The following is a 22,349-nucleotide window of genomic DNA, read 5'->3' as shown; positions in this document are numbered from 1 at the left end:
AGCCAAAAACAGGGCTCCAGGAATTGATGGAACACCAATGGAAATGTTCCAACAGCTGCTGAAGAACTGAAAGCAATCACTCAACTATGCCTGGAAATATGGACGATAGCTGTTTGGCCAACTGACTGGAAAAGATCCATATTTGCACCCATTCCAAAGAAAGGTGACCCAACAGAATGCTCAAATGATAGAACAATATCACTAATATCAAAATATCACTGACGATCACGCAACCATGGTTGATGAAGTACATTGACGGGGAGCTGCAGAGGTTCAGGCCAGATTCAGACAAGGGCACGGAACAAAGGATGTCATTGCTGATGTCACATGGATCTTGACTGAAAGCAAAGAATGCTAGAAAGCTGTTGACTTGGGATTGATTGACTACACCAAGGCATTCAACAGTGTGGATGTCAAACTGTGGACAGCCTTGAGAAAATGGAAACTCGAGAACACTTTATGCTTTTATGGAATCTGGGCATGAATAAGAGTCAGTTGTGTGAACAGAACAAAGGAATACTGCATGGTTTAAAATCAGGAAAGGCATGGGTGGTCAGGGGTGTAGCCTCTCACCATTCTTATTCACTGTGTTTGCTGAGCAAATCATCAGAGCAGCTGGATTATATGCAGAAGAAGGTGGCATCAAGTTTGGAGGATGGTTCATTAACAACCTGAAATATGCAGATAGCACAACATCACTTGCTGAGAGTGAGGAGTATTTGAAACCCGAGCTGATGAAGATCAGGATTGCAGCCTTCAGGTTTACAACTCAATGTAAGACAGTCCAAAATCCTCACAACCGGACCAAATAGATATAAATCACGATAAATGGAGAAAGGGTTTTAGTTGTCAAGGATTTTCGTCTTGCTTGGTTCCACAGTCAATGCTCATGAAAGCAGCAGTCAAGAGTTCAATGGACGCATTGCACCGGTAGATGTGCTGCACAACCCCTTTTTGAAGAGTTGAAAAGCAAGGCATTTACTTTGAGGGCTAGGATGTACCTGACCGAAGCCATGGTCTTCTACAGTGCATCATATGCATGTGAATGTTGGACATCAAATAAGGAAGAACTAAGAAAAACGAACACATTTGAATCAGGGTGCTGGCAAAGAATGTTGACAGTAGCATGGACAGCAAGTGGAATCAACAGATCTGTCTTGGAAGAAGTACAGCCATAATGCTCCTTGGAAGCAAGGATGGTGAGACTTTGTCTCCCATCTTCTGGACATGTTGTCAAGAGAGACCAGTCTCTGGAGAAGGACATCCTGGTTGGTAAAGTGGAGGGGCAGGGAAAAGAGGAAGTTCCTCAACAAGATGGCTGCCACAATGGGCTCAAAGAGAGCAATGGTGAGGGAGGCACAGGACTGAACCGTGTTTTGGTCTGTTGAGCACCAGGTGGCTATGGCAGAGCGCCAACTCGATGGCACCTAACAGCACTGTGGTAGTTACCCCATCTGTTGTCAATTTGAGACTTAAGAGTGAAGGGATGGAGTTTAGCCTGTCAGTCATGTGGAGCTCGCTGGAGGCAGGACACACGCTCACACCGTGCGAGGAATTCCTGGGGCTACATTACATTGCTGGAGCTTAAGGAACCATGTGCAGACCCGAGCCAACACTGAGAGGCTTCCACTGCCACTGGATCCACAAGACTTTCCACCCACTGGCCTGTGATCTTCCTGCATCCAGTGCCATTGTATGTGTTGTATGAACCTGAAGAGGAATTTATATATGGGTATCGGACATATGGGCTAATATCGGATGTGTGGACTTGATCTGGACTGGGCTGGGATGTTTTCTCAATATATAATTGCTCTTGTATAGAAAGCTCTTTCTTATACACATAGGAATTTATATAAGAATTTGTTTCTCTAGTCAACCCAGACTAACACAAGCACCTCGCAACAACATGGCCCTCAGATGGAAACTTTATGAATAGTTTTTTTAAATCGAGTATTTAAAGTTCACATGATGGTTTCCAGATGAGTGCTTGGTGAAACCCCATAATCTGTCTCCTTATAGACCAAATCTGAGAAATAACAGCATGGCGGGGGCTGGGCCCGGGGGCATGGGGGAGAATGACATATGTACTTAGACACATTCAAAAGTCAAACAAAAGATCACCCAATGGACACAAACCCCATAAGAAACTCAGGAGGGGCAGGAAGCAGAGAAGATCATATTGAAAAAGAGACCAAACAGCCAGAAGAATGCAAGAATGTGGCCGCAGAAAATGCAATCACAATGAGGACTTGGTTGTGAAATTCAGACGCCTGAAGGGGCTGGGCAGCAAATAGCCCCATGAATTGGGGTAGTGCAGTAATGTGTTGCTGGCCATCCCTTACCACTAACCAGGTCAGGGTGACCCAGACAGAAATGGTGTGTGTGGGCAGCTGAGGGTAGACAGTCATCCCCCACCCCCAGGCTCTCAAGAGATGTGGGCTGGCCTAGAGCAACAAAACATCCTGGCAGCTCAGGTTAGGCTTGCAGTGATCTCCGCCCCATCCCAACATGCCCCTGGAATTTCCCATGAATGATGCTTCACCAGAAACTCCTCAGCCTGGGCATGAATAGGCTGCCTTTGTCCACGAAGTCCAGTTCCTCATGATCCTTCTGAACCTGGATCTACCGAAGCTCCCTATCGATGCCTCCTGGTGTGATGCAACCTGCCTCGGGATCGTTCCTGCAAATGTTAACCAGAGACATGCCAAAGGGAGAACTGGCTGAGAAGACACTAGAAATTGCTCTCTGGGTTCGTGTGAGGGTGCTAATCCATGCTCTCTGAACAACAGTTGAACCAGTTGCAAGTCCACCTCATCTACATCCATTTTTGTTTGACCCACCTGGACCGCTGGCTAGCTGTGTGGCAAGCCACTTAGTCACATGGACGCTCCGTTTTCTCTTCCTACCGTACAGGATGGGTACAAGGACCAAATAGGATAAGATGCTTTCTAGGATGAACAGACCATATGACGAGTCTGATCAAGGTTCACCTATTCTTACTGTTATTAGTTTTTCCAGCATTTGGGGTGGTCACAGGTTCACCTGGGTCTTGATTTTACTGAAAATGTCCTAGCTTGTATCTTATTTTTCTCATAGCCCTTGGCCAAGCCATTCCTTGTCAGTGACTCTGTAGGACAGAGTAGAGCTGCTTCTCTGGGTCTCTGAGACTGAAACTTGCCAAGAGTAGGAAGCCTTGCCCTTCTGTGAAGCAGCTAATGGTTCTGAACAGGAATCTTGAGGTAAGTAGCCCAGTGCATAACCCACGACGCCTCATGGGCAACCACATTTCTCTGTGAAAATACCTTCTTCTGGGATTATTATGATTTCGTCTTTTTCTCACCTCCAATTTGCCTTGTGTTTTTCAGTGGTTCTTACCTTCCTAATGCTGCAACCCTTTCATACAGTTCCTCATGTTTTGTCACCGCCCCCGCCCCCAACCATCAAATTATTTCCGCTGCTACTTCATCACTGTCATGTTGCTACTGTGATGAATTGGGTGACCCCCGTGAAAGGGTCATTCGACTCCCAACGGGGTCGTGACCCACAGGTTGAGAACCACTGGCGTAGATCCTCTAGTCATAGATTTGTACCTATTTTCTTTTCCTTTTGCAAGTGCCTTTGAAATTCACCTTCCTGAGTCTGGAATCCATTCCTTACCCTTCTCCATTGTTCTCTTTAGAAGCCCTAGAGTTGAACGGTCACTTCATACAAGACTTTTCTCTCTCCCATTTTCCCACCTCAGGATTTCGCTGCTAGTCAGGATTCACTCCAGGGGAAGGCTTCCTCCCTGTGGTTCTGTCTCCTTGCTAGAAATTGAAGTTGTCTGCAGGACAGTCAGTCAGCAGTGCTGCTTCCCACAGAGGGGGCTTCCGGTGAGCGTTTTGATGGCTGACACGTCAGCTCCAGCCTTCTCCCCAAACCCTCTTCCCCCAAACAGATTTTTCTTCCCATCTTTTCGCCTCAACAAAATATGCTTTTCTGTGAGTGTGTGGGTCCTGAATGTCTGCGGTTTTTCTTTCATCCATAGTGTAACTCAGGTTACCATTCTTCTGAACATGGCACCCTCCCAGTTGTATTTCACCTGCGGTCATTTACCTGCCTAGGTGTGCCTCGTGAGGTTCTTGTTCCCTTTACATGTAAAATTTTAAGTATCTTTGGCCTTCTCTTCTCCCTCTCCTGGCCAATACTCAGTCTAAACTGCACGTGATCAAGTAAGCAAGTTCCCCCGAAAGATCTTTCTCTTGTTCTTCATGAAGTGTCTTCATCTCTAGCCAGAAACCCTCTCCCCAGTCATCAGAGACCCCAGTCAAGATCCCCGGTGCCTGGGGCCAGCTGTTCACATCCCACACTCTCTTGTAATTTCTGAGCTCTGACCAATGAAAGAAGAAATGGGTACACTGAGTCACCAAGCCCTTCCAGCCTCCAAGGCACATTCCCGCTGAACCCTGGAAGGATTCTCCTGAATCTGCTGAGTGGGAGCAGCCGTTGACTGGCCATTGACTGTTTTTTTGCATGAAGTCAGCCCCCCAGACCCTGTGAGGCCCAGCATATGCCCTCAGCACTACCACACCCATACACACCAGTGGCTTCTCATTGGAGGCACTGAAGACTTTTTGTCTGAGCGCTTGTAGCAGCTCTGGTGGGGCCAGCTGGAAATGCCTTAGTGGGGTGGGGTGAAGCACCAAAAGCAATAATGGACCAAGAAACCACAGTTTCCTTAGCTCTTAGGTGGGCCCCCTCTGAGGCCTCCTCCACTGTTTCTCAGAGCTCCCCATTCAGACTGACCCACGCTGGTGACTTGCTCGCAAAGACTACCCTTTCTTTGCCTCCTCTCTGGCTTCCCCATTTGCCACACTCAGAAATCACAAGCTGACATTCAAATCAGACTCGGGCTCCGCTTCTAGCACATCTAATTGCATTTAATTCCTTGGGCTGCCATAACAAAGCACCATAAACAAGCTTGGCTGAAAGCAACAAAAAAATTATTGTCTCAAAATTTTGGAGGCCACACATGGAAGAAGCACACCAGCCTGTGAGATCATGAGGTGCCGAAGGGATCAGTTATCAGGCATCAAAGAACAAAAATCATATCATTGTGAATGAGATGGGGAGTGTGGAGTGGAGACCCAAAGCCCATCGGTAGGCAATTGGACATCCTCTTGCAGAAGGGTCACGGGGAGGAGATGAGCCAGTCAGGGTGCAGTGTAGCAAAAATGAAACATACAACTTTCCTCTAGTTCCTAAATGCTTCCTCCCCCCACTCTATCATGATCCCAATTCTACCTTACAAATCTGGCTAGACCAGAGGATGTACACTGGTACAGATAGGAACGGGAAACACAAGGAATCCCGGACAGATGATCCCTTCAGGACCAGTGGTGAGAGTGGCAATACCTGGAGGGTGGAGGGAGGGTGGGGTAGAGAGGGGGAACCAATTAGACATCAGACAGTGTAATATATGACAAAATAATAATTTATAAATTACCAAGGGTTCATGAGGGAGGGGGGAGTGAGGCAGGAGGGGGAAAAATGAGGAGCTGATGCTAGGGGCTTACGTGGAGAGCAAATGTCTGAGAATGATGAGGGTAGCAGATGTACAAATGTGTTTTATACAATTGATATAGGTATAGATTGTGATAATAGTTGCATGAGCCCCCAATAAAATGATTAAAAAGGTTTTTTTGAAGGCCAGAAGTCTGAAGTCTAAGTGTCATGAACACCATGCTCTCTCTAAAGTCTCTAGGGAGGGTCCTTTCTTGCCATTTCTGGCTTCTGGTGATCTCAAATGATCCTTGACTTGGGACAGTAACTCTAACCTCTGCTTCTTTTTCCATGTGGTTCTGTGGGCCTTTCCCCTTCTTTCTATAAGGACACCAGATGGATTGGATTAAGGACCCACTCTTCTCTAGTCAAGAGGCCCTCGTGACATACTGGGTTATGTGTTGGGCTGTTAACTGAAAGGGCAGCAGTTTGAACCCATCAACCGCTCCAAGAGAGAAAGATGAGGTTGTCGGCTCCCATAAAGATTGTAACCACACACACCTAGAGGGCCTTCTACTCTGTCCTGTGGGGTCGCTATGAGTGAGCATTGACTAGATCCCAGGGAGAGATTCTGCTCCAGTATGACCTCATGTTACCTAATTATTTCTGCAAAGGTCATATAGGATCTAAATAAGATCACATTCACAGATATTAGGGGTTCGGACTTCAATAAGACTTTCACAGGGGCATAATTCAAACCATGACACCAGCCTAAGGTACAAGCCCACATTGGTGGGGCCACATGCACTCCTGTCTGCTTTGGTACACATCTAGTGGCAATGGTTCCCCTGCAGGTTCACATCACAAATTTGCATTAGTATTTTGTGTTACTTCCTTATTGGGGCTACGATGAATTGCCCCAAACTCACTAGCCTAAACCAACATGCACGTCCTCTGCCTTCAGTTAGGTGGGTAAAATGAGGAGGAGCAGCGTCTGCGAGAAGGGGAGACCTCGGTGGGAGGGGGAGGTGCTGGGAACCTACTGAGGTCATCAGCCTTTCAAGTCATCCTGCGATCTACCTTCTTGAAAGCTAGCAGAGTTTCATCCTGTGCTTTTGCATGAGGGCCCCTGCTCTCCAGGTTTCAGTTCCTGTCTCCTCAGTTCAGGGATTCAATGGCATTTGCCCCTTGGAAGTCTGGCTTGATTCAAGATGGGAGGGCATTAGAACAAGTAGCTCTAACAGGACAGAGCATTCTCCTGCCGCACATGAACACCTGGTCACAAAGGACCCCGTTGCTTGGCCTCAGCATTGCTCTTGCCTGACCCATCAACACCAGCAGGGGTGGATTACCCAACAAGCAAGGTAAGCATGGGCTCTTTTTGCGTACTTACTAATTGCTTACTACAGATTAGAAAGTAAGCACAAGTAAGTCCATGCTTACCTTGCTTATTTGGCAATCCAACATTGAAAGCCAGTGTGGATTAGTGCCAGGCCTAGGTCTCCTCTCAAGCCCCTTTCCTCTAAGGCATTGTATTCCAGCTTGCCTTGCTGGTGCCAGGCCAGGCAGCCTCTCATTCTGTTTAGCTTGAGGGTCCCCTGCATTAGGAGTCGACTCCGTGGTAGCCAACAGTAACAACGTTTGGTTCAGTGTAAACTCAAGCTTCCCGAGACTCCATTCTCCTACCCATGAAAGAAATCATCCGATCCCCCTTCAGAGTTATTGCAAGGTTTTAATGAGATAATGATTACAGTCAGTTATTGTTGTTTTTTTTTGCTTTAAAGGCTAGACATTTATTCTAAGTCTATAGTTAACATGAATCAGAAGTTTAAAAAAAAAAATCAGTGTATAATTTAGATTCAGGACATTGACCCTTGCCTCAATAAGCTGTTTTAGGCTCCTGAATGATGACAATGTTCTGTTTTATAACTAACGGACCCTGGTGGCATGGTGGGTTAGGCATCAGACTGCTGATTGCAAGGTCAGTGGTGTTCGAATCCATCAGCTGATCCAAGGGAGAAAGATGAGGCTATCTGCTCCCATAGAGATTTACGGTCTCAGAAACCCGGAATACAGTTGCTGTGAGTGAAACCTGACTCAATGGTAGTGGGTCTGGGCTTCGGGTTGCCTTTGCCTCTACCTCAGCAGAGCACTTTAAGATCATTCCCTTGTCTTGGTCTCAGTGACTCGCTGTCTCATTGTCATCACTCAGGAGCCTAAAACAGCTTATTGAGGCAAGGGCCAATGTCCTGAGCCTAAATTATACACTGACTTTTTTTAAAACTTCTGATTCATGTTAACTATAGACTTAGAATAAATGTCTAGCCTTTAAAGCAAAAAACAAAGAATTCATTTCACTATATGAACCAGGGGCTTGGAGCAATGAGCACTCGGGTGCAGCTGGTCATCTTGCAGGGAGAAGGGGCGATTCTCTCAAATCTTCAAGTATGTGCGGCAGTTTTACCAGATATAGTGTAACCGTGTGCTCTATCTCAGCATCTCAGGGTCTTCTTGAATGACTGCACACACTTTACTATTCCCCTGGGCTCAGTGCACCAATCTGGGGGCTGTAGGAGGAAGTTGCAGATAGGCAGCTCTAACTTCCATCCAACAAAAAATGTTCATGCATCTAGATCTTTCTCATAATAAAGTGCTTCCCTTGGGAAATCGGCCCCCTATGTGGCCAGAATGACTCATGTAACAGGGTTTAGCTATCTAAGCCTTACCTGCCCACTCACCACCTCTTCCAAATGGCATTATTCTACGAAGTCTACAACATTGGGGTCGTTGTTTAAAGCCACTAAGTTTGGGATTGTTTTGATAGACTGAAAAAGTTCACCAAAATAGTCCCCAAACCCTAATCTCAGCCACTTTTACCCATTTCCAGATAAAAGCATAATCCCTGCCTGTGCTTAGGATGTTAGGCATTTTAAACTGGGCATGTTCGCTTTTTAGGACAACCCCTTAAGCTCAGATAGCTTCACGTGTGTTCTTTTAGGGTATTGGGACCTTTAGGTCCTCACACTCTTTCTGTCTCACCCGAGGTATGACATGGCTTCCTCTCTCCCTCCAGGCTGGGCCTGAGCTCAGCTCAGCTCATTGCCCTCCCTGCAACCATCCACAGTGCCCTGTTAGAACTACTCGTTCTAATGGCCTCTAATGACCTCCTGCTACCATCCACAGTACCCTGTTAGAGCTACTCGTTCTAATGACCTCTAATGACCTCCTGCTACCATCCACAGTACCCTGTTAGAGCTACTTGTTCTAATGACCTCTAATGACCTCCTGCTACCATCCACAGTACCCTGTTAGAGCTACTTGTTGTAATGTCCTCCCATCTTGAATCAAGCCAGACTTCCACACTCTCTGTCTTATAAGTTCCAGTGTCAATGCTTTTGAGAGGTCTATCTATCTATCTATCTATCTATCTATCTATCTATCTATCTATCATCTATCTATTACTTATTTATTATCTTCTTATCCTCCAGTAGTAGTGTTCATCTCTCAGCAGATTAAAAAAAAACACTTTTTATTAAAAAAAATTGGATGCCAACTCTGCCTAGAACCCAAGAACCATATATGGCCCCCACTAAATGTGCATCTTCAAAACCACTTTGACAAGGGGACCTCACCGCAGGGGAGAGGGAAAAGGCCATTTAATTGCTGTCATACAGTTGTACAAGGCATCGCAAATCAACGGACATTCCTCTAAGACCGATGAGCAAACCTTATTGGAGATCAAGTCAAGTCTCAGGACGGTGGGCACATATGACTCAGAGGAGGTGATTCCATTTCTGTTGGTGAGGAAACCGGTGGAGCAACCTCCCACTGGGGAAAACACTTAACGATACTTAGATAGAACGCAAGGGGAGAAGACACCAGTACTCTGATCCTCAGTGGACACTTTGACCTAGTTTCTATCCAGCCTCTGGTGGCCCAGGCCTTGTGCTCTAGACTACTGGGGCTTTAGATCCTACCGCACAACATCCTTCATGGGTCACGCCAGGAGGATCCAATGTGAAACCCAACTAACTAAACTGGGCTTTGCTTCAAACTCAACTGTTAAGGAACTGGCTTCGCTCTAGGCTTTAGGTTTAAATGCACTACTGTGCGAAGTGAGAAGAAGCAGGTGACTGCTATCCCAAGGTTATAGAATTGGCGGTCATTGGACGTTGGCTTGGATCTCTTGCTTTGAAGGAACCCAATGAATGGTGGCCTGGGACTACCATCTATTCGATATTGTCATGCCCTTCTTGCTTTCTTATGACATGTATTAGTCTGGTAGGCATGGCTCTGACTTTGTGAATGAGTGTTATTGGAAGTTCTGTCCTATTGCCAACCCCCCATTGTTTGTGTACATAGTGGTCACTTAACAGTTTAATCTATACAAGTCAACAGTTCATGTATTTCTGTCTGAAGCTGGTCTAGACTTGTTAAATTTCCTTTTCTCAACTGTGTTTTTAAATCTATACCATTAGCTAAGTTAATGACACTATCAATAGAATTATCTTATGCCGCAGGGGGATACTTTGTAATGTTCTCCAACATAAAATAATAATGATGTATTTAAAGTGGATCAGAGAGATATATAAAACAAAGATATATATTTGGATTTGGGACTTGTACTTAATTCTATCTCCAATCTAAGAAAATTTTATTTGTATGACATGGTCCTACTCAATACTTACTCTCATAAAGTGATCACTGAAGATATGGGAGCTATTGCAAAGTGTGATGAAGAAACCAGACAGTACCCAGCTATTAGAAAAAATAGAACCTGGGGCCTTAAAGGCTTTCTGAAAACAAGCAGTCATCTAAGTCCACATGGAAGAAGCCCAACTAAGTCCACATGGAAGAAGCCCACCAGCCTGTGTGATCCAAGGAGTGTGAATAATAAAACCCAAATCCAAAGGAGAGAATGGTATCAGAGTTGTAATTGTGAACACCTGGTTTGTAGAAGGCTACAGATGCTATTTGCAGGTTCCCCACATGAATTAAACCTCAGTGAATCCCCTCTGACCATAGTCTGGGGATGTGAATAGCCTTGTTATCAGAGAGAGAGCCTTGTAAAGTTGATGATGGTAAATGTACTTAGGCTAAAATGGAATGCCTCATCATTTGATCTCTCTTTTGATCCATTTTAAAGTTGTTTCTGTTTTTATATTTTCTGCTTTCTTTTTGATCGAGGTTTTTCTATGTTTTGTCTAGTTATTGCTGTTGATTTTGTGTGTTTGAATGCTTGCTTCCTGTTTTTGTTTTGTAGGATTTTCTGTGCATGAAATCCAGGATAGGTACTTCTATAGGGACAGTAACTGAATTCATAATTACCTAGAGGCATGGCAGGGTAGGTCGGTGGGGGGTGGGAGGGGATGGGGAGCTAACAGGGTATATAAGAAAAAATGTTCTGAAATTGATTGTAGCGATAATTTCACAACTCTTCTTAATATGATTGAACAATCCAATTATCTGACGTGAATTATATGGCAATAAAATTAGTTTTTTTTAAAAGATGGATGTTCCTGGATCAAACAAAGAGGATCTACAAACAAACAAACAAAGAGTTGGATGAAGTCTGGTAGAACAGATCATCCGTTTTACGTATAATGAGTGCACATTTTGTTGTAACTCATTTATTGCAATATATGATCACTTATTCCAGTTCTTCTCTGCATTTCCTGTTTCCATCCCCCTTTCTTTCCGCGAAACTTTGTCCTTGGGTAAAATGCTTCTATAAGTGGTGGGTTATTCTAACACAGGTGTGAGTTCACCTCTACATTTGAAGGATGAGTAAAAGCAGTAGCCTCTGGGATTCTACCCTTCTCTATCCAACCAGTAAGCCTGGGCTCTTATAATGGTGAGTTCTCTTCCACAGTTTCTCCCACTTGGTTCACAGTTTTTCCAACAGCAACATTACAGTGCTCTGACTTTAACTTCCTCAATTTCATTCATGTCCTACAAATTGACTGGAAGGCTATTAGGGATAGCTTTCTCTTTTACTGCCCAAAGCCTCGAGTAAGGCGCTTGTAAAAACATACATTTTATTTCTCTCCCCATCCTCATAATTTCATAAGAAGCACCTGCCCTTTGTGGCTGGCACTGTGTTCCTCTAAAAAACTTAGAAGAATTCGAGCCAAGGAGCCCTGGATATTTGGGGGATAACATGGAACACACTCTAAAATTTCTCTAAAAAAGTAAATCACTTACAAATTTGGAAATTTTAATGATCACTCATACTAAATGGCTTGGGACATCTCAGGAGTGACTGTGGTGCCGAGTTGAGATCTGATTTGGAGGATTCATTCTTCGTGCGTGTCCTGTCTTTTCAGAACAGCTCCCATGTGTGAGGCTTGATTGGAAGACGTGCCTACAGTCTCCGTTCCCTCTGGCTCTTGCACACTCTGATGCTGGGCGTCTGCACGGGCAGGCGATTTCCACAGGGCACCTTGGCAGCGTGTATACAAAAAAAAGCCTCCTTTGATTTGCGGGTTCCATTTCTAGCAGTTTATCCCAGGGAAATTATCAGATGTGTGAGATTTATGTGTAAGAAACCCCCCACACACACACACACCCAGGGTTATTCGTAATGGTGAAATATTAAAAACGTGAATGCCCATCAATATAATTTTTAATCATAACACCATAGCCATCTAATCATGTTTAAGTTTGGGGGCACCTATGATGTGTCAAGTACTGTGGTCACAAGCCTTTAAAAACTCATTGCATTCTTACAACTATTCTTTTAAGGAGGTATAATGATTACCCCATTTTACGGATGCAAACATGGAGAATCAGAGGGGAGTCACCTCTCCTATGGTCACAGAGCCAGGAACGACTAGCCCTATCCAGGCCCAAGAACTTGGGTGAATACAGTAAATATTATGTAGTCCTTAAACATGACATGAGAAAATTAAATAAGGACTAGATAATAAATGGCGTACACATTCTTATTCTAATTTATGTAAGGGTATATAAACTCATGGGAAAAGATACAGCTTTCTATTGCTGCAAACAGTTATAGTCTGAGAAACCCAGAGGGGCGGATCTATCCTGTTCCTGAACGGAGAACCCAAGGGAGATGTGCTAGGCCATCGTCTGACCTAGTGAACTGTGAGCGAACAAGTGGGTGTTGTTTTTAGTCTGAGTTTATGAGGACTTAGAGCACTGCCATGGGGGAAGGGTGGGGACAAAAGGAATCCACAAAGTGGTTATAGACCTATTTGTGCTCGTGCTTACAACGGACTTCAAGGACAGCCATGAAAGGAGCAGCCATTGACCCGGCGTGGAGAATGCAGCGAGAGAGAGGCCATGGGATTGAGGCAGGACCGGAGAAACGAAAGAATGAGCAAGGGGAGCAAAGCAAGACTATGCTGACCAACTGGATGAATGCCTGGGAAGGCAGAGGAAAGATCGGAATGCAAAGCAGGCATGGAACCATCTGGAAGCAACACGGTGGGATGAATCAGGGAAGAGGGCTTCTTCCTAAAGAGCAGAGACTGGGCCTCAGCTCATGGTTTCCAGGAAGAGAACGCAGAGAGGACAATACAGAGCTCCCTGGAGAAGATAAATGCACTGGAGGAACTCAAGGAAGTTCAAGTTTTAAGGTGAGTATCACGGTAACGAAGGCGATAGTTAACTCACAGGAGAGAAAGAGACCGATGAAGATAAGGAGGCCGGTCAGAGGACAACTGTAAAGAAAAAGTCCAGAATAAAAACACCTCGTAGCAATTTCTATTCATTTGTGTGTTTGGGAAGCAATTCATGATAACACAAATACGTCTATTTTTCATAACCCAATTGTTATAGCACAAATTCATATCCGTGCATGATCGACTAAAACCTCTCTTAACACCAACTCCCCCGTCCCTATCTTTCTGCTCTAAATGAATTCACCTTGTAGAGTCAGGCCTACATTATTCTTTCATAACAAAACAAAAACCACTGCAGTCAACTCCATTCTGACTCACAGTGACCCTATCGGACAAAGTAGAATTAATTGCCCATTGTGTTTTCAAGGTTGCGACTATTTGGGGGAGTACATTGTCACATCTTTCTCCTGTGGAGCAGCAGGTGGGTTTGAACCACCAACGTTTCAGTTATTCATTGAATACTTAACCACTGTATTATCATGCTAGTGGACTAATAGATTCCCGGATTGTAAAAATGAAAGATTCCAAAGCCAGTAAAGAAATGGTTATCACCCAGAGGATGTACACTGGTACAGACAGGTACTGGAAACACAGGGAGTCCAGGGTGGATGATCCCTTCAGGACCAGTGGTGTGAGTGGCGATACTGGGAGGGTAGAGGGAGAGTGAGGTTGGAAAGAGGGAACCGATTACAAGGATCTACATGTGACCTCCTCCCTGGGGCATGGACAACAGAAAAGTGGGTGAAGGGAGAGGTCAGACAGGGCAAGATATGACAAAATAATAATTTATAAATTATCAAGGGTTCATGAGGGAGGCGGGAGCGGGGAGGGAGGGGAACAATGAGGAGCTGATGCCAGGGGTTTAGGTAGAGAGCAAATGTTTTGAGAATGATGAGGGCAATGAATGTACAAATGTCCCTTACACAATTGATGTATGTATGGATTGTGATAATAGTTGTATGAGCCCCTGATAAAACCATTAAAAAAGAAGAAGAAATGGTCATCATATTAGTGTTCTCCTCAGAAGGTGCAGCTCCTTCCCAAGTGTTAATCAACCACGTGTCACCTATATCAGGTTCCCTAAAAGCAGAGCCTGAGATGGGAATCTGGAGACATGTGATTTATGGAAGGAGGGTCTCAGGAGAAGGGGACCCAGTGGGGTAGGATGGGTGCAAGGGGCAGAGCTCAATAAGGATATGATGTCACCTGGAATTTGCTTCCACCTGATTCCATAGGGATCTCTGGAACATTTGTTTCAGTATAACGTTGAAGGAGCTGGCCTTTTGTATCCCTGTATCAGTTAGTTAGGAGCCCTAGTGGTGCAGTGGTTAAAGCATTTGGCTGCTACACAAATGGTTGACCATCCAACCTCCCTCCCCGCCCCGTCCCCAAGTCACTCTGCAGGAGAAAGATGGGGCAGCTAGGGAGTGTGTGTACCAAGAGATAAAGAGACTCTCGATCGACTCTGATTACAACGGATTCTTCTCCCAGGTTGTTTCCCAACCCCAAGCGGAATCAGAAAATAGGAGGTAACCGAGAGTTTGGGAGCCAAAGATATATGTCAAAGCATCGAAGTGTCCACCCCCAAGAAGACACACCTTTGACACTTGCCTTAGGCTTTGATTGCTCTCCACGTCCATCAGGGTCCCTGTTCTGGCCATTGAATTTTCTGCATCTCTGCTGACTCTGGCTCTTTCTACTGCTTCAACCCTGGCTGTGCCCTCTTGGCTCTCAGCATGCCCCGAGGGAGGCAATGTGATCTGGCAAGACTTTATGTCTGCTGAGAGACTGCAGAAGGGCTGCAACTTAGGAAAGAAATCATCGGCCATTAGAGCTTGAAGAACCTCAGGGACAAGTGTAGTCCAATCTGTGATCCTGGTGGGAAAAGGACTTTGACACATGCCTGGCCTGGTCCCTTGCTATAGAACAGCATTTCTCAACCTGTGGGTCGTGACCACCTTTGGGGGTCTGGGGGTCAAACAACCTTTTCACAATGGTCACCTGATTCATCACAGTAGCAAAATGACAGGGATGAAGTAGCAGCGAAAATAACTTTATGGGTTTGGGGGTCACCACCACATGAGGAACTGTATGAAGGGGTTGCGGCTTGAGGAAGGTTGAGAACCACTGCTCTAGAACAAAGAGCTTTGCAAGCAATGACCAGTTCAGATGTCTGGTCCACCTTCAAGTACCTGTGGTCATATTTCTAAGGCACCTGGGACATCGCCTTCCAGACAGGGGCTTTAGGTAGAACAGGAAATGAGCACATCTTCACCTGACCCAAAGGCTGTCTGTGCATTGACTGGCCAAGAGCCAATAAGGTTTCCTTTCTTTGAAGATCTTAATCAAGATGTATAAAGATTATGGTTAGCAATGATCAAGAAATACTCACTGCCATTGAGTCAATTCTGACTCATATTGACTCTATAGGACAGGATAGAACTGGCCCTGTGGATTTTTAAGACTGTAAATGTTTACAGGAGTAGAAAACCCATTTTCCTCCTGAGAAGACCATGATGGTTTCAAACTGGCTGTTAGCAGCCCCATGTCACCACGATGCCAACAGGGCCCCTTTTAGATAAGGATGAAAAGGATGGGTATAGGAATTGAACTTTTTTTTAAGAAAGAAAGAAAGATAGATCATGGTGTAGAGACGGAGACCAGTGGCAGGTCATATGAGATTTCAGCGACATCTATAAGTTGAGTAGATTTAAAGTTTAGTCGTACAACAGAATATGTACCATGTATACTCGAGTATAAGCTGACCTGAATATTAGCAGAGGCACCTAAGTTTACCACAAATACTGCTATAAAAAATGTGCTAAAAAAACTCAGCTTATACACGAGTCTATACGGTAATTATGAAGGAAAATGTGTGAATGTTTCTGTTTGCTTTTACTTGTCTGGACAGTTAGCAAACACCATCTTTAGGCTCCTTGTCTAGTATTTGGGGAAAGTGTAGTAAATTCCGCTACTTCCAAATGATAATTAACCAGGTTCTAATTTCTAATCACCTAGGCTGCCTGTGAATGGAGTGAGAAATGGTGGCATTTGCCTAAGGACTTGGACAGTTTAATGCACTTGGCCATGGAGATTATAGCCACTGCAGCAAAGGGGGCAGGGACTGGTTCGATACAGGACGAGAGCTCATTGTGCATTCTGTTCAGGCAATGGCTCATTATCCAGGGGGTGGATGATCCAGTTTGGGGATTTTCCATGCCTCTGGCTTCCCCTCCCTTCTACTGTCTGCCTTTTGGCCACATTACAGATCAAATTAGCATGTCTTTGAGAGGATAGAAGGGGAAGGGACAGGTAGAATTCAAATTGGTCAATTTTGCAGTGTGTTCACCGCTCTAATGTAGGAGATCAAAACCACAGGCAAGCGTGGGGCTTTGGATTATCAGTGGATTATAGTTCATCTAGGCCAGAACTCCCCTCCATTACTGGAGAAATTGGAGTCTGATGAGGAATCGCCATATTTCGCATGGATATCAGGGCTCAGCACGTAAAGGCTTGTCCAGAATCCCAAATGCATCCAAGTTAGCAGTTCAGAGCTGGAAGGGACCTTAGAGAGCACAGAGCTTGGAATATTGATGCTTAGAGCCCCACAAGAGCATCCCAAAGATGGTCCCCAATGACTAGTGGACAACTGGAAAGAGGGCCTGAAACCAGTTGACTTACAAAGTATGTCTTTGAGGCAGGGTGATAGGTGAAATATTAATTAAAGGTACCCCCTTCTTCTTCCCTCGGGCTATTTATTATGACTCTCCACCAGCTGGAAACTCAAATGAAGACCATTCACTGCAGAGATGCCCCGACACTGAAAGCAATGACCCCGTGCTCTAAAGTTGCTAACGAACACAGCTTCCCATTGAAGATTGCACGGATTTGGTCAAAGAATGGCCAGGAAGCAAGACCAGTTTGTCCCTCTGCTTGGCCAGAGGAGGGAAGGGTTTAAAGATCAACACTGAGGCATTCTGAGCTCAGTCCTCCTGCCCAACACCCACACACATACCCTTAAGGGAGAAGCAAGAGAGAGCAGAGGACTTCTAATAAAGTCTGGGGAGAGCTTAGGAGAAGAGAAGAGCATTTTTCTTCTATTCCAGAGAATGCTGATGGAGAGCTACTTGGATCGACAGGCAGTAGGAGTCTGGAAGAAGGTAAGCAAATAGGCAACACCATTGTGCCAACATTCACCCCGGAGTGGCTGGAGAAGACCCCAAAGTCCCTATATCCCCCTATGGAAAATGCTAGCATGCTGCCTTGGAAGGTGCTAGGTGAGAGAAGTAATAAACCCCCAAATAGGTACAGTGCTGCTGCCCCAGAAATATCACAAGGGGCTGGCTTTCAAGAACAGATTTATTTCTTGTGGTTCGGGGGGCTGATAGGCCTAGTGCAGGGCATACTTCCAGCTGTGTGTCCGTGGAGGGGAAGGTGAGTATTCTTTGTCTCTCTTATCTCTAGGACCCAGCAGGCCTTGGTTCCTTGGCACCCTTCCTACAGCATCTATCTTCCCCAGCTTGCGCTGGCTCCTCTCTACATTTATCAGCTCTTTACATCACTCAGGAAGGATTCCATTTAGGACAGACCTCACACTGAGATGGCTTCATTAACATAACAAAGAACCTCCCACCCCCACACACCCCTGCATCCAGGTATAGTCCTTAAGATTCAGCACCTATGTTGAGGGGATGCAATACTACCCATAATGTGGGAAAATCACACGGAGGGATATCTGACCCATGACTCTATTCCCTAACTTATTACAGAGGGAGTCTGGAATGCTAGTATTCCAGGGTAGGAAAGACACCATTGTGGTAAGTTAGAGATAAAACCCAAGTACATAATCCTGCTTTAAATATCACTCCCACAGATTCTCCCCCAACAGCTACGCTGCCTTAAAGTGAGCACATGGTTGATTTTTTTTTAATTAAATCATTTTACTGGGGGCTTGTACAACTCTTATCACAATCCACACATACATCCATTGTGTCAAGCACTTTTGTACATTTGTTTCCCTCATCATTCTCAAAACATTTGTTTCCTACTTGAGCCTCTAGGATTCGTTCTTCATTTTTTTTCTCTCCCTCCCCGCTCTCCCCTTCCCCATGAACCCTTGATAATTTATAAATTATTATTATTTTGTCATATATTACACCGTCTGACATCTACCTTCACCCACTTCTCTGCTATCCGTCCCCCAGGGAGGAAATTATATGTAGATCCTTGTAATCTGTTACCCCTTTCTCCCCACCTTCCCTCCACCGTCCCAGTATCGCCACTCTCATCACTGGTCCTGAAGGAATCATCTGTCCTGGATTCCCTGTGTTTCCAGTTCCTAACTGTACCAGTATACATCCTCTGGTCCAGCCAGATTGGTAAGGTAGAATTTGGATTATGTTAGGGGTGTGTTGGGGAAGAGGCATTCAAGAACTAGAGGAAAGTTGTATGTTTCATCATTGCTACACTGCACCCTGACTGGCTCATCTCCTTCCCATGACCCTTCTGTAAGGGGAGGTCCAATTGCCCACAGATGGACCCTGGGAACCCACTCTGCACTCCCCCTCATTCGCAATAATATGATTTTGAGGTCTTTGATTCCTGATACCTGATCCCTTCGATGACTCATGATCTCACAGGCTGGTGTGCTTCTTCCATGTGGGCTTTGCTGTTTCTCAGCTAGATAGCCACTTGTTTATCTTCAGGCCTTTAAGACCCCAGATGCTATATTTTTGATAGCTTGTGTGTTAGTCTGGATACTTTAGAGAAACAAATCCACAGAAACTCATGTATAAGAGAGAGTTTTATATAAAGGTTAAGTGCACATCAACAGAACATCCTAACCCAGTGCTGCCCAAGCTCACAAGTCTAACATTAATCCATATGTTCAACACCAATCCACAAAGTCCTCCTCCATCTCATAAAACACACACTATGAAGCTGAATGCAGGAGGAAAGCTGAATCAGTGAACGTGTAAGCATCTCAGCACTGGCAGGGGTCTCCACGTGGCTGCTCCAGCACCCAGGGCTGCATCGGGGTAGGTCCATGTGGCTTCACCTAGGGGATGTCTTGCAGGAAGTGAGCCTTGCCAGCTGAAGCAGGGAACTGGCTAAGGCAGCTGCACCCTGGTCTTACCATCACAAAAAAAGAGACCCAAGAACTAGAAGGGTGAGGCCCACTGAGCCATTTACCTCTCCGTCCTTCAATTAACCTCACATGTGTTTATCGGTCAGGCTGGCACAATAAACTTTAACTATATCAGCCGGGCACCATCAGCTTTCTTTACTCCATTTGCTTATGCACCCAAGGGGAAAATAGATCTATGTACATATATTTATAGGTTTAGTATTAAGGAAACAGATGGACAGTGGGCCCCTACTTAGGTATTCCCTCAACACAAGAACACTTTGTTCTAACGATTCGGCAGTCTGCAATGCTCATCTTCCAGACACGATCACTGAACCCATGGTTGAGTCTATCTCCCTGTAGAAGCATACACTTGTTGTCTCCTCCCGCAGTGGCACCCATCTCCCTCTCAGGCCTTCGCCTAATGCAGGTATTAAGTTTCCTCACCTGTGAGCTCAGGGACTTTAGTGTGATTGCCACCCACCCTGTGATGTATGTAACTACTGAAAATGCATGTCTTGTGGTACCTATAAATATCCCAAGATAGTAAAGACGCCCCCTCCTCTCTCCTCCTCTTCTCTCCCACCTCCACGTGGACCACCAAGAGGGGCTGAGGTGAGCCTGCTACTATGGAATGTGTCGGACTCCTTCGTTTTATCCTCTCTCCTATCCCTCCTATTTGCTATGACATTATTCTGACCATTATACATTATCACTGTACAATTGCGCCTAGGGACCCTGCAGTTGTCAGAGGCTGGTTTCCCCTGACACCATAACATCCTACCCTCTGGACACCCAAATCTGTGTCTTTCCCACATGCAAATACACTCACTCTATCCCAAGAGGAATGGTGACTGGTTCTGTGGGAGCTTGGGGGGAACTAGATCACCAATTGGCCACAGATGAATATGAATTATGTAAATGAAAATTATGTGTTCCTCATCATAGGGTGGCACATATCCTATTCTTCTAGATCAGTGGTTCTCAACCTTCCAAATGCTGCGATGCTTAATACAGTTCCTCATGCTGTGGTGACACCTTCAATCATAAAATTATTTTCGTTGCTACTTTATAACTGTCATTTTGCCACTGTTATGCATCAGGCAACCCCTGTGAAAGGGTCGTTCGACCCCAAAGGGGTCACGATCCACAGGTTGAGAACCGATGTAAGCTGACCACTGTCCTCTCCAAAGCAGCCAACAAAGGAGAGAATGAGGCCGGTGCTCCCTGGGGCTGAGTTATCCACCCACTACTCTGACAAACCTGGCAATTTCATCAGAACCAGGAGGAGATGAAATCCCACAGTGTGGGCTTGGGCTGGACTGGAACTAAATTGCAAATCCTGGATCGACTAGAAATGCCTGCAGTCCTCACAGTGAACTAGCCCAGGAAAGCAGAGCTTACTCAACACAGGGAAACAAAAGGGAAGGCCATCCCTGTACCCTGAGTTGGGGCCACTGTTTTGACTGTGAAATCCCACCCTGTCAGAGTGCTTCATAGAGGATGCAGCTGTCCTCTCTCACCTGAAAACCAAATCAAAGGATTTGGCCTCAGACTGCAGCCGGAGAGGTCTCCATAAATGGTGAGAGGAAACTGCTGCTCAGAGAGCCCTATTCCAGACCCTGTCGAGTGGTTAGCAGCTTCACCGCCATCCCTGTCTCTCTCCTTGGAGCAGCACTGCAAGGAGCTGCCTCGAACCCTTGTTTCTGAAACAAGAGATGCAGCTCATCGATAGCAACAGAAACCTAAACCAAAATAGTTGTCAATGAGTTGACTCGGCTCATGGCAACCAAACCCTTGTGTGTCATAGTAGAACCTGGTGTGGTGGTTCTAGTTGAGAACAGACACAGAAGAGCAGATACACGTTCAACAATTCCCCCATGTACTATCTAATGGTTGCAATCATGTTCTTTGAGTTGTGTGATCATTCTCATCCTCCTCTTCTGAACTGTTCCTCTTCCATTAACACCAACCCATCACAGCCTGCTCAGGTTCCTACCTTATCTTCTGACATAACTGCTGCCACATGGATCCCAAATAGATGGTTCTGGAAGGAGCACAGAACTCAAGGCAGGCAGGCTTCCCTAGTCAATCTTAAACCACTGCTTTAGTTGAAAGAGGACACAAGGGGTGTTTGGGGTTTACAGATTTCGGTTTAAAGAGTACCTCAGGGCAATTGTTTGGGGGATCATAGAGTTTTGCAATGGCTCTGATCTTGAGGGAATTGTTCTCTGGGCCTTTCTTCTGAGGTGGTCTCTGGGTGGATTTTGGTCAGTCGCCAAGCAAGATGGCATCGGTACCCAGAGGTCAGTGCTACAGGAGCCTTTTCCTCTTCTGCAGAGCAGCCTTCTGACAGAGCTTATCAGGAAAGCAGAGAAACTTCCTCCACCGTGAGTCTCACTCTCTCCCCACACCCCGAGATGCTTTATGAGCAAGACAGCCAACAGCTGAGCACACAGATGTGGTTCTGTCTGGGAACAGGGAACTCAAGAAGATAAGGCGGTGGCCTTTGGAGGGGTCAGTGACAGCTGTGTAATCGGGGAAGTGCCTTGTCCAATTGAAAGCCCACCCTCCCTTTGAACTTTATGCAATCCCCCCTCACCCCTCTCCTATCCACCTCCCCCTGCACCCACACATACACCTCCCACCAGGGCCTGGGTTGTGTCCCCCCCACCTTGGCAAATTACACCATCCCGTTGGGAGGGCAGCTCGCTGAGTTTGGCAGTCTTGACACAGCAGTCTCTGAGCACGTTCCCGGAAAGCAGGCCTGAGCATGTGAGATGAATTTTCTCTGAACTGTGTGGTTTCCGCTGTGTCAGAAAAACAAGCTTGGAGGAGTCCCCTTGGCGCCTATGTGTGTGCAGTCGCCCCCTTCCGGAGTTGAACATGCTGTCGGCCCCACATCCCTGTCCCTTTAAAACAAAAACAGCCAGCGCTGCCGGTGTCTGGATCCCTGAAACCTGAGGCAGGCGTGGACAATGGAAGGGCCTTCTGGTCATCACCCCAGAGGCCACATGACCATGTCTTTGTGCCCGGAGGGCAGGCCAGGCCAGGCCAGGCCAGGCCAGCCTGCCTCTCTGTCTGCTCTGTGAGGC

This window comes from Echinops telfairi, unplaced genomic scaffold, assembly GCF_000313985.2.
Source record: "Echinops telfairi isolate 266 unplaced genomic scaffold, ASM31398v2 ScPeMD7_4225;HRSCAF=4972, whole genome shotgun sequence".
Taxonomy (NCBI): domain Eukaryota; kingdom Metazoa; phylum Chordata; class Mammalia; order Afrosoricida; family Tenrecidae; genus Echinops; species Echinops telfairi.
This window is presented reverse-complemented; position numbering follows the sequence as displayed.